Here is a 12,245-nt window from a genome sequence, read left to right as displayed (position 1 = left end):
TGTTGAACCATCTGGTACTTTGGCACTGCGCACCTGCTGCTGTGTTTCCAACACTGGTCCACTTTGAACCAGTATGTTTAGGAATCAACTCTTGGTTTGCCTTTTTGTAAGGATTGCATCTCGAGATGCACAAGGATTCATCTTCAAGCTTATTGGCTTTTATTTCTCAAAAGTAGAGAGAAGCTTTTCATTCTTTGGTTCTATATTCACTCTTTGGATTGAATCTCTTGAAGATTGAATCTCTTCAATTTCAAGCTGAAGTATCTGAAAACCTGTTGTGTTTCCTTTCAGATGTATGCCTCTGTTGGAAGTCGAACTGCACCACTGGCAGTGAGAAGACAGCTCATACTGGAGATTCATTTCCTCGATGTTGGTTGTCAGTCCAGGATAAACATGTGCTTCCCACCACCCCATTCTCTCCATTTCTAATGCAAGACAACAACTATCAGGATGACCAGGGATAATAAAAACCTTCTCCTAGCAGTAGTAATTCACCTTGAAATGTCACCTGAGAGGAAACTTGGCAACTCTAGGATAGGTCTTTATACTAGATAGTGCCAAGGAGACAGCAAAATTCTCCTTTATTACCAGATCTGCTCTTAGACCTCATCAAAATGTTACAATAGAAGGCAGACCTAGAAGTCCTGCTTCATGGTGCTCTTACTCCTGGAAGATCAACCTGGCATTGGTCCTCTGAGGGGTGGTGGTGTCACATGTCTGGCACATTTTCTGTTAATTGTAGCCTTTGGAGGTCTTTAGCACACCAATCCCCCCCCCCCGCCCCAATAAAGGCTGGCCTTGTGGTAGGAAGCATGACTTGTCCCCTTAAGCAGGGTCCACCCTGGTTGCATATGAATGGGAGACGATGTGTGAGCACTGTAAGATATTCCCTTTAGGGGATGGGGCCACTGGGAAGAGCAGAAGGTTCCAAGTTCCCTCCCTGGCATCTCCAAGATAGGGCTGAGAGAGATCCCTGCCTGCAACCTTGGAGAAGCCACTACCAGTCTGTGTAGACAACACAGAGCTAGATGAACCAAGGGTCTGAATCAGTAGAAGGCAGCTTCCTATGTTCGTAAAGGCATGCATGGTACTGCACCATTATTACTGGCCAACATGCTGCTCAGCAGGCGGTGGGCAAGAGAAAGGCTGCACATTCGCAGGGAGTCTTCAGCTTTCCTTCAGTGAAGGCTTCTTGTGCAGCCAAAGGGGCTTAGAGGGGGATGTGCCGGTGGTGGTGGGTGATTTTAGCTCCTTTCCCCTCACTGCAAAAGACATTTCTGTTTGCAAGAATATATTCTTGAGGGTCATGCTGCTCTCAGGAACATATTCCTGCAAGTGGAAAGTTCTTTTGCAGCGAGGGGAGAGGAGTGAAAACTCCCTTGCCCCACTCTGTGCCTCCTTGGCTGCACATGAAACTTTGCCATGGGGACACTGAAGGCTCCTTGCGAATGTGCAGCCCTTCTTCTGCCCACCTACTACTATACTGCAAGCGGGTCATTATTCTCATCAATATGATTTATATACTGCTTTTCAGCAAAAATGCTCACAAAGTGGTAAGGATTCATGTGGTTGCATGCTCCAAGCACTTATTTCTGTTATCATGCTACAGCCCAATCCTGAGTCTGTATGATGGATTGGAAGTACGGAGTACAATGAAGCTATTCTTCCTAATAAGTGTGCATTATATTATAGCATTTTGCTTTCCCAAAACTGCAGACTTCAATATGGTAAGTGCATAGGCAATGATAAATGAACTCTCGCAGATACACTCAGGAATGGATAATCTCTAATATGGTGAATGTTTTGCATAAAGAGAAGGCATGAAAAATGGCGCAAGGAAAATAAGTGATTCACCCAGGACCATCAAGCTGCTCAGTGCCAGAGGCATACACAGCATTGATTTGCTGAATCCCTGGATGGTGCTGTAGACGATGCTCATCTTGCCGTCTGTCACCTATATTTCACTGGTAGAGAATCTAGTTTGATCATCATAGGACATTCAGCTGTGTAAGAAGCCCCGCAGTGGCTGAACAAAGCATGAGCAGCAGCTACAGCAGCAGCAGCCGTTGGCTCCCTCTCTCCCTCTGCTTTGCTGATTGCCAAACACACGCCCCTCTGTCTCGCATTCAGTATCTAACGGAGCATCCAGCTTGGTGGGCTAGGGATTGTCAGTCACTTTCAGAGGCAGAAGCCTGCCTTGTTAATTCTGCTCAAGAATGAGGCAGGTACCAGAGAAAAGGGCAGCATCTTTGTAATTGGAGGCGGAAGGCTTTCTCCAAAAGAGTTACTTTGAGAAAGTGCTTTATTCTTGGTCACTACAAGTTGCTTTCATACAGTGGAAGAAGAATCGGAAGAAATAAACAAAAGAGCTGGCTTCAGCACAGCAATGAACCAGTAACTTCAGGTAAGTAGCTTCCCTTTAATTTCATCCCTCAATAAGGACAATCAGAGGGAAACTCTTTTTTCATTTGCTGGGAGGTTTGTGGGGTGGGAGGGAGAATTTGTGACTTCTTCTGTATGTGGAAGCTTTTATATGTTTCACCTCTGCCATCACTTGTAAAACAGCATTTTTTGCAGCTAATTTTAAGCTGCAGATAAACGACAGCTTTTCATAACGCTGAAGGTGGTAAGATGGAAGCAGCATTGTTTCCCATGGCATATGCACGCATTTCTTTTCTCTCATCGTGATCCCAGGTCAAACAGGTTTTGAAGGTTTTTGAAGCACTTCAAAACTTCTGATTGAACACAGACAATAGAGGGGCGAAGTGCCTAGCAGGGCAATGGTGCATCAGGTTGCTTCACCTCTCTGAAAAGACTGTTATCTGTTACTGCTTTGGGATGTTGGTAGTGAGGCAAGTGCAAACAGGAGAAGTTTCAACATGTTTGTGAGGTGAAGCTGGAATTGGGAATTTGGGAAGCAGGATGCTGAGGGGAAAGAAAGGTGTGGGAAAGGCCAATGAGCAGCACACTTGGTTTTGTGTGGTGCGTTTGTTTGTTTTTTAACCTAAGATGACATGGTAGCTTTCTGTTCCCTTCTGGACCCTATCTACTTTCCAGGCAGCTTTTGCAAAATGATGTGAAGTCAGTTTCTCCCTGTCCTAGAAGCTCTGTCCTATGGTTTCATCCACAGAGACTAGGTTTACAGACTGAAGGACAAGATTCTTGCAGTTGCCTGTGTAGCTTTGTGCCATCAGTGCCATTTTGTGAACTGATTTCTAGTCTACAGCCAGAACATAACCAGTGGGTCTGTTCTTGAGCATTTGACAGCCTTTGACAGTTTCAGCATCCATAGTGAAGTCCTGCCATGGGATAGACCAAACTCAAAGAAATGGAGCAACTGCTGGATACTCCCATTCTAGGATGTGCAATACAGACCCTTCACTGGTAGTGCCTCCTACACACCGTCCTCTCCCTCTATTCAATCACCATCCTAGTCCTTTTCTAAACTAAGCAGCAGAGCACCTTTACAGGCATAATTCTTGACTTAGTCTTGGAAAAGAAAGGATTTCATTGGTCCAGTTCCATTCCTTTTAATGACCGAATGGAAAACTCGTGTTTGGGTACGAATAGACTGTTTCCCATGGATGGGCTACTGTGCTAAGCTAGCCAGATTTTGACCTGTCATGTGCATTGCATTGCTGTCCACCCCATTTTTATTTCCTGACTGATTTGGAATTATACCAGGTATCTTTAGAGAACAGCTGTCTTGTTTTTCCTGCAAACTCCTAGAGAGTGAGTTCTATTGAGTCAAAATTCTAAGAAGTAACCTGCTCTTAGGACTGCAATGCACATCTTACAAGGTGCACAAGCATCTGGGTCACTAATCATGAGAAAAAAGGTTGTTCAAATGGGAGTGCTTGGGTTAGGATGATATGGTTGGGTTTCTGCATCATTAGGCCATCAAGTCCAGTCATTAATATGATGGAGGGGTCAGCTGTTTGCTTAGTTGTCATTATGACCCCAAAGGCTGAAGATTCAAGTTTCAAGCACAGACCTATGGCTTACTGAGCTTGGAAGGTGTCCCTGGGACTTGGAGACTGAAGCCTGCACTCTTGGATGCTTCAGGACATTCATGTGACTCTCAGTTTTGTAATCCTTTCCAGTTCTCTTTTGCCCCTCATTTTCTCCTGTCTCTGAAATTGTTTCCATCCATCATAATGAATGGCTGTTTTTGCTAATCTCTAGAGTCAGATGCTTGACATAGAAAAGCAACAGGAATTTTGAAAGGAAAGACTGAAGATTTTGTGATTGGTGGTGAAGGTAGTCTTTCTTTCTGTACACCATGTTGCAGACTGCAATTTGCAAAAAGCAACAACATGCAATGTGTGTGATTGCCCCCTTCTGGTTGCCAAGGGCAATAACTTGGTCCTCTCATGTGCTAGGGAGAGTGTTCTGTGTTCTCAGATAAGGTTGTTTTCTTCCCAGGCACATAGGCACATCTTGAACTAAAAAATGACATTAGGTAAAAGGTATCAGGCAGTAATAATCAGACAATAGCTTAATGCACATAGTTGAGCTGTTTAGCATGAAACTAAGTGCAATAAGCAGTACCAAAAATGAAGTTCATAGTTGTGCAAGTTTTAATACAACAATAACCCCTGTCCTGCATTCCTGTTTGAACGTGCTGTCAATCTAATCCCTTGATCTGCTATTTGGACAAAGCAGGGATAATTCAGCACAGAGAATTGATCTGGTTCCCAATTCCAAGTGGCTTGCAGGTGTAAGAGACACTCAAAAAACCCTCAGTGAAAACCCTCAGATATTCTACATGAGCTGGAACAAAACAACTAATTAGTGTTCATCAGTTCATCTTCCAGGCTGTTTTCTTCAAAGACCTTGCAGATACAGATATTATTTTTGTGAGTGCTCTGATGGGATGCTGTAAGATGTTCGTATACAGAGTATTCTGTGCCTGAATTTTTTTTTTATTTTAAAAAAATGTCCAATAGAACTTAAAGTAAAGTTGTGTCATTGAGTTGGTTACGACTCCTGGCGACCACAGAGCCCTGTGGTTGTCTTTGGTAGGAGGGGTTTACCATTGCCATCTCCCATGCAGTATGAGAGGATGCCTTTCAGCATCTTCCTATATCGCTGCTGCCCAACATGAGACCATTGGTCTATCTAGCTTAGTATTGTCTACTCTGACTCGCACAGGTCTTTCCCAGCTCTACCTGGAGATGCCAAGGATTGAATCTGGGACCTTCTACCACTGAGCTACAGCCCCATTCCTTAAGGACACTGCCTTGGAGCAGACAGTGCTCAGAGGAAGTCACTCATCCCAACGCAAACCCAGATGAACCTGGCTTAGCAAAGGGGACAATTCATGCTTACTCCCGCAAGACCAACTCTCCAACTCACAGTGCTATTTATGAAAGAGTTCTACTTTCTCCACAGACGTATAGAGTAATTATTAGCAGAATATTTGTTATACCACTGTTTCTTTATCTGGAAATACTGCGGGACAAAGGAAACAAAGTACTTATAGACTAGGAGCAGAGAGAATTATTATTTTATCTTGTAGGTATCTTCCTAATCGATCTGTCAGTCACACCCACCAATATACAATATTCTTAGAAAGATTTTAGGATTTAAGGTAATTACTTTTCTCCCAGGGATGCAGACCCCCCCCCACAAGCATTCAGGGAACGCCCCCCTTCATTTTATTGAACTCCCTCCGCCAACTCTTAATAACCCATATCCAGTGCTGGATTTAGGCACAAGCTAAGTAAGCTGCAGTTTAGGGCTTCACATAATAAGCAGCTTTTGCATTTAAAAAAACAAAACAAAAAAGGCCTACATTTCCAATTTTACATAATGTATTTTCCTTTAAAGATATTTATAATGCAAATAGACTTGTTGCAAGATAACTGTTAGATTATTAGTTTTTTGTTGCATCTTTGCCAAGTAAAAACAAAGCTTTATTATTTCTCTTTTCCTTGTCTTTTTGTTAGAATAATAAATGTTTGTGTAAGGCTGTAGAGCCTTTTTTGCTTGACATAATTTAGGTGTCATAATCTGGCCCTGACCATATCTTCCTAAAAAAGTTTTCCTCTCCCCACCCCCACCCCCACAAGGAATTAAGTGAAGGGTTGCTCCTCAAGCTCTTCCTCTGTCTGCAATCATTCATTTATTCATGTCATTCATTCATTCATTTATATATTTATTTATTTATTTAGCACCATCCATAGCTTACAAAGAATGAAAGCCACACCTCTGCCCCAAAGTTTGCTAACTACATATATCAACACAGGGGAAACAACAGAGAAAGGGAAGGGGGATAAAGATGAGCTAAATAGGAGAAGAATATACAAATGTTTCAGTTACAGTTCCTGAGCTTAGCTATGGTAAGGAAGAGGTGTGGCTCGTGAACGCGCCACCGGGTGGGGGGGCGGCTTCTTTAAGGTAAACGGAGCCGGTGCTCCATGATGCCCAGCAGCCCCCGTGGCGTGGAATCACCTCCGCCACTCACCTGGCTCACCTGGCTCCCCCACACAGACACACACACACACACAGAATGCCAGGTGATCTCATAAGCCTACTGGAAAGTAGGCTAAAAAGGAATTTCCCCTGTGAAACCTTGAAATAATGCTTAAACAGGTAGGAAGAGAACCATCTGAGAACAGAGCTGGAGAGGCACAGAGGGAATCAAGCTAGAGAGAAGCCCTATTCAGATATTATGTTGTACATGCATTGGGGTGTATGCACACATGTACATGTTTTGAGTGGATTACTGTATGTGCATGTGTTCAATTTAAATGCAGGTAGAGACAGGAATGCTTCACAATGCAGGTAAAAATAGGAAGTGTACTGCAGTATTCAATGTATGTGTGAAGACTGTATGTGTAGAAAGATCTGTACATGTGTACACTGTACACAGGCTGTATGTATGTTGAATATACCAGGTGAAAGGGCCAGAGTGGTCAACCATATCAGCAGCCATACAGAATAGAGCCTTTTGATTTTGCAGTGAGAGATCACTGATGATTTTTGTGAGGGCAGTTTCAGTGGGATGCAGTGGGCGGAAGCGAGGTGGTCAGGATCAGAACTGGAGGGAAGGAAGTCCAGGCACCAGGAGAAAGAGCAACACATTCTGGAAGTCTAGAGGCAAAAGGTAGAAGTGAGAGTGAGCAGTAGTTGGAAAGAGAGTAGGTGAAAGAGAATGTGTGGTGAATTGGTGTGTCAAAATTTCCTTTCTTGACTCAGGTCAGTTAATGAATCAACTGGCTGAACTGGTTTTAGCCACCTTTTAGCAGCCTTCTCAGTCAACTAGCTCAGAAATGACTTCTATCAGTGATGAGTCATTTCCGCAGTGTGCTCAGAGGAGCTGCCTACAAATGATTAAAAACCCTTAACTTTCAAAACCCAGGAAGCAAAAGAAAAAGGAAAGGTTCTGGTAACCCAGAACCTTCTGGTAGTATAATTTCGCTGTCACCAAGCACTTGGAAACTTGCAAGGTTCCGACCCATGGACTAGAGTGCTTTATTCCAGGATCTCTCCAAACTGGGGGAGAGGGTGTCAAAGTGGCAAATGCAATTCAATGTTGGCAAGTGTAAAGTGATGCACATTGGGACAAAAAAACCCAACTTCAAGTATACGCTGATGGGAGCTGAGCTGTTGGTGACTGACCAGGAGAGGGATCTTGGGGTCATGGTGGATAGCTCGTTGAAAGTGTCAACTCAATGTGCAGCAGCTGTGAAAAAGGCCAATTCTATGCTAGGGGTCATTAGGAAGGGGATTGAAAATAAAACGGCTAATATTATAATGCCCTTATACAAAACTATGGTGCGACCACACTTGGAGTACTGCGTACAATTCTGGTCACCACATCTAAAAAAGGACATTGGAGAACTGGAAAAGGTGCAGAAGAGGGCAACCAAGATAATCAGGGGCCTGGAGCACCTTCCTTATGAGGCAAGACTACAACACCTGGGGCTTTTTAGTTTAGAAAAAATATGACTGTGGGGAGGCATGATAGAGGTGTGTAAAATCATGCATGGTGTGGAGAAAGTGGATAGAGAGAAATTCTTCTCCCTCTCCCATAACACTAGAACCAGGGGTCATCCCATGAAATGGATTGCCGGGAAATCTAGGAGCAACAAATGGAAGTACTTTTTCACACAACGCATAATCAACTTGTGAAATTCTCTGCCACAAGATGTGGTGACAGCCAACAACCTGGATGGCTTTTAAGAAGGGTTTGGATAACTTCATGGTCTATTAACGGCTACTAGTTGGAGGGCTGTGGGCCACCTCCAGCCTCAAAGGCAGGATGCCTTTGAGTACCAGTTGCAGGGGAGTGACAGCAGGAGAGAGGGCATGCCCTCAACTCCTGCCTGTGGCTTCCAGTGGCACTCCTGCCTGTGGCTTCCAGATTTCTCTTAGCAAGGGGGTGCAGACAAAAACCTACTTCACAGGGTTGTTGTGAGGAGAAACTTAAGTATGTAGTACACCGCTCTGGGCTCGTTGGAGGAAGAGCGGGATATAAAGTGTAAATAAATAAATAAATAAATAAGAGGCAAAACTAAAGAAAAACCTTTCCCTCCCATGTGCTTTGCCTGCACATGGAGTTAATTATTAATTTGGCCAGGCTCTCATTGGGATGCGTTTTGCACCAGAGAAATCCCCCTTCTAGCCCCCCCTTCACCTGATGGGTTAATAACCAAAACTTGGAGGCTTGTGAAAAGTTAAAAAAAAAGAGAGAAAAGATTTGTTATTAAAATTACTACAGACTAGTTCTGTCTGAGACATTTAGCTTTTTAAAGTGTGCCGTCGAGTCGCTGTCAACTCCTGGCAACCAGAGAGCCCTGTGGTTGTCTTTGGTAGAATACAGGAGGGTTTGCCATTGCCATCTCCTGCACAGTATGAGATGATGACTTTCAGCATCTTCCTACATTGCTGCTGCCCGACATAGGTGTTTCCCACAATCTGGGAATCATACCAGCGGGGATTCAAACTGGAAATCTCTGGCTTGGCTTGCTAGTCAAGTCATTTCCCTGTTGCGCCATTAGGTGGCTACCTTTTTAGCTTTTTAGATACACTTAAAAATGTTTAACTTGGTTACAAGAATGCTTCAATATGTCTTAATGGTTCTAAGGCGGCACACTTTGAAATCTTAGTTACTTAGTTGCAAGGAACAGATATTTAGGAAAATGCAAAGCACACACACAAACAAATATAAATCCCTGATGCAAAGTCTGTTTCCCTTTGCTAAACTCCTGAAGCCAAAGACTCTGGCTTCCATCCCTTGAACTTACCAAACTCCTGATGAGAATCAAACCTCTTGCAATCCTGTCTTACAAGGATCTGCAGTCACCCTGCTGCAACAAAACTGCATTGCTGGATGTTCTCCTCCATACTCCCAGCATAGACTTCCTTTCTTATTCCCAGAATTCCCCCCTGAAGCTCTCATGTCCCACCCACCTGGAGGACTGATAGGTTGAGCCCTGGAGGTTACCAGCCTGTCAGTCAGGACAGGGGTTCACTTCCTGTTAACCCTCCAGAGGGAAGGGAGACTGGTCACTACACGAGGGAAAGCTGGAAGAGGGAGAGTGACAGAGAAAATAAGAACAGAATCAATGGTGCTTGGAAGCTCTACTCATGTGCTGAAGTGCTTTGAAATTCAATTCCCTGCACTCTATGTTTAAGCATTTGTCTACAGTGACAAAAGCTGTACTCCTGGAGTGATCTCCCTGGGACTGAAATGGTGAGGCTCCCAAACACTCCAGTCATGGGAAGAATCTCTCCATGAGTGCAGAGTACAGAGACATGAGTTTGTCTCTGTAGCAATAGCACTTAGCAATAGCACTTACATTTATATACCACTTTATAGCCGGAGCTCTCTAAGCGGTTTACAATGATTTAGCATATTGCCCCCCAACATTCTGGGTACTCATTTTACCGACCTCGGAAGGATGGAAGGCTGAGTCAACCTTGAGCCCCTGGTCAGGATCGAACTTGCAACCTTCTGGTTACAGGGCGGCAGTTTTACCACTGCGCCACCAGAGGCTCTGTAGACAAATACTGTCTGTAGACAAATACTGAAAGCCTGGAGAGTGGGGTGGGAAGTGGGGTGGGGTTCCCGAGCACATCAGTGCAAGGAGAGAGCTTCCAAGCACAGGTGCTATTTCACCTGAACACAGCTAAAGAGAGACTGCTGAAAAAGAGGGCTTCAATGGCAGCAGTGATGACTTGTGGTGGGGGGAGACACGGGGGGGGGGATTACCAATACACCACTCTTGGCATTCTTATACATCTCTTGTAGAGAGTGAGGGAGGGTGAGGATCAGCATTCCTAGGGAAAGAGAGAAAAATACAAATGGACCACATTAGTAATAATATGGCCCACACTAGTCACAATGACAGAGTGTTGAGGTAACAGAAGTTACTTCTGAATCGATTCAGAAGTAAACATTTAAGAGAGGATGAAGGCAAAGGAAGCTTGACACCAAATATGGAATTTGGCACAAATATTGGGAAGACCTGGCAGCAATTTAAGGTTAATCCATTATGACTGAAACAGCAAAGGTGGATACAAGCTGTCATGGGGAAACAGCACAACAACTAGAGAGATGAGTCTTAATAGGTAGATAAAAATATAGAACTTATTTGTATTCTCCTCATTCCTCACGCTCATAGCTGGAAATGGAAACAGCTTCCATCCCATGATAATCCTATTTGAACCAGAGGAAGCAGGCTGGTGGTTCTTTTGACTAATGATGATTATGATTGCAGATGGGGCATCTCTCTGCATGCAGCTTTTATTATTTCCCTCCAATCTATGCTCCTCCCATTCCACTAGCAGGAGGCAATAAATGCTCACTGTGTGTAGAAAAATTGTAATTAAGATGCTCTGTTTTTCCTTTTGTCTCCAGAGGAATTCTCCCTGGTTATCTCTGCACCTCTTCCTTTCCTTATCAGTTTATCCTGCCCTTATCAGTTATCTTCACTCCCTGACTCAAAGTATAATGTCAGGAACAGTTTTAGGTAAGGTCCACACTTTGCAAACTGACACAATTCATAGAGCAGGGCTCCACAAAATGTGCCAAATTAATTATAAAAATGCTGTAAAATGTCAAAATTAACAAGCTATATTTGGGTGGGAGGTAAAAGACAAGAAGTTCATAATATGCCTCAGAACGGCCTCTTTTATTCCTAGTTGACAAAAACAGTATGTACAGAAAAAAAAAATTATCTTATAAGTTTAATGCCCACTATAAATGATCATTCAGGGCTTGTTACTGGTTTAGTAATATCAAAGGTGGAGAATATACAAACCACACTTTCATACAAATATTAGCTTCAGGGAAATGTATATAAGTATACTTATGTGTTCTTGCCGCCACCCCTGCCCCCCTGAACACACAACAAAAATGTGAGCTGAGAGAACTACAATTCTATTTAAAAGAGAGGACAAGTGTGTTATCAGAACTGCTCCGAAGTGCTAGCTAAGCACTCTTATTATGCTTTTGGCTTAACATGGGGAATCAGCTTGACTATGTGGGACAGGGGCGGAGCCATCATTGGGCGAAAGGGTTCAAAGAACCCAGGCCACCAATGGGGAAAGGCCACCAAGCCCTGTGGCTTGGGCTCCATAGAAGCCCAGAGCAAACTCCCCCCTCCCATGCCCGGGCCACTGAGAGCCCAGGCAAACGCTTTGCCAATTATTTCAGGCAGCTCCGACTGCCCGATAGAACGTTTTCTCCTTCCTCTCCCTCTCTGGTAACGTCCTATCAGGTAGCCAACACTGCCTGAAATGATGGGCTGAGAGCTTGTCCGGGCTCTTGGCAGCCCAGGCCACGCCCCCTTGGGCTCTCAGCTTGTCATTTCAGGCAGTGTCGGCTGCCTAATGGGACGTTTTCCCCTTTCTCTCCCTCCAGAGAGGGAGAGGAAAGGAAAAACATTCTATGGGGCAGTCAGAGCTGCCTGAAATAATTGGCAAAGAGTTCGCCCAGGCTCTTGGCGGCCCAGGTGTGGGAGGGGGGAGTTCGCTCTGGGCTCCTCTGGAGCCCAAGCCACGCCCTCATGCACGTGATGTCACGCGCACGGGCGTATTGGAGGGGGCCACCAAGTGGGGCTGGACGCAGGTCGCCGCTTGGCTGGCTCTGCACCTGATGTGGGAGCAGTCTGTTACAGTATTAATTTCTGTCAGCTTTTGGTCTTGGAAATTATGAGGAAGTGTAGATGCAGTTTAAAGATTTATTTAGGATAAAATTGGGGAACAGGGAATTAAGAAGGATTGGTTAGGCA

At 44.3% G+C, this 12,245-nt stretch overlaps 1 protein-coding gene across 1 annotated transcript in view; it reads left to right on the top strand.

Moving 5' to 3' along the window:
* Positions 1-1,352: 1,352 nt before the first annotated feature.
* Positions 1,353-12,245, top strand: part of LOC128341944 (neuropeptide Y receptor type 2-like) — a 35,198-nt gene continuing 24,305 nt past the window's right edge. The window contains exon 1 of the mRNA XM_053288615.1: positions 1,353-2,404. The gene's annotated coding sequence lies outside the window, so the exon portion shown is untranslated. The remainder of the gene's footprint in view (positions 2,405-12,245) is intronic.

This window comes from Hemicordylus capensis, chromosome 2 (assembly GCF_027244095.1).
Source record: "Hemicordylus capensis ecotype Gifberg chromosome 2, rHemCap1.1.pri, whole genome shotgun sequence".
Taxonomy (NCBI): Eukaryota; Metazoa; Chordata; class Lepidosauria; order Squamata; family Cordylidae; genus Hemicordylus; species Hemicordylus capensis.
The sequence above is the reverse complement of the archived record's forward strand: the minus strand, read 5'-3'. Positions and strand labels throughout refer to the sequence as shown.